Genomic DNA, 682 nt, shown 5'->3' with positions numbered 1-682 from the left:
AACCCTTGGCGGGAGCGCCACCACACTCCCAAGCGCCGTACTCTACCGAGTGCGCCACCGGGCTGGCCCTAGAGTCACACATTTTACAACAGGGATATGTTCTGAGAAATGTGTTGTTGTGGAAACATTATAGAGTGCACTTACACAAACCTAGATGGTATAGTCTACTACACATCTAGCCTATATGGTATAGCCATTATAACACTGTCATATGAGACCACTATTGTATATGAGGTCCATTGTTGACTGAAAGATCATTAGGTGGCACCTTACAGTATTCAGTGGAGATATCTGGACATGGGTTTGCTAATCCAGGGTTTTCTGTATTAGTTTACCAAGTTATTATTGAGTGCCTGCTATTCTCACAATTTTGAATTTATTATTTAGTGATGGAGACTGACAGTAAACAATAAAACCAAATATATGATTACAAATTATGATATGTGTTAGGGAAGAGAAAGCAGATGCAACTTTACAGGATAATAGGGAACTAACTTAAACAGAGTAGCCGGGGAAGGAATCTCAGAGAAAGTCACATATAAACTGATTTTTGGAATTTGAGAAGCTAGTCAAGCAAAGAGCCAAGGGAACAGTGTTCCAGGATAGGGAATAATATATGCAGAGGCCCTTAGGTGGGGAAGAAACTGACATGTTCAACTGAATAGAGATTGTATAGATGAAG

The 682-nt window shown here is 40.2% G+C and overlaps 1 protein-coding gene across 1 annotated transcript in view; it reads left to right on the top strand.

Annotated features, from left to right (window-relative positions):
* Positions 1-682, top strand: part of LOC103607438 (vacuolar protein sorting-associated protein 8 homolog) — a gene marked incomplete at its 3' end in the record, with an annotated part of 93,216 nt that overhangs the window by 45,068 nt on the left and 47,466 nt on the right. The window lies entirely within an intron of this gene.

Source organism: Galeopterus variegatus, unplaced genomic scaffold, assembly GCF_000696425.1.
Source record: "Galeopterus variegatus unplaced genomic scaffold, G_variegatus-3.0.2 Scaffold7423, whole genome shotgun sequence".
NCBI classification, from domain to species: domain Eukaryota; kingdom Metazoa; phylum Chordata; class Mammalia; order Dermoptera; family Cynocephalidae; genus Galeopterus; species Galeopterus variegatus.
The sequence above is the reverse complement of the archived record's forward strand: the minus strand, read 5'-3'. Positions and strand labels throughout refer to the sequence as shown.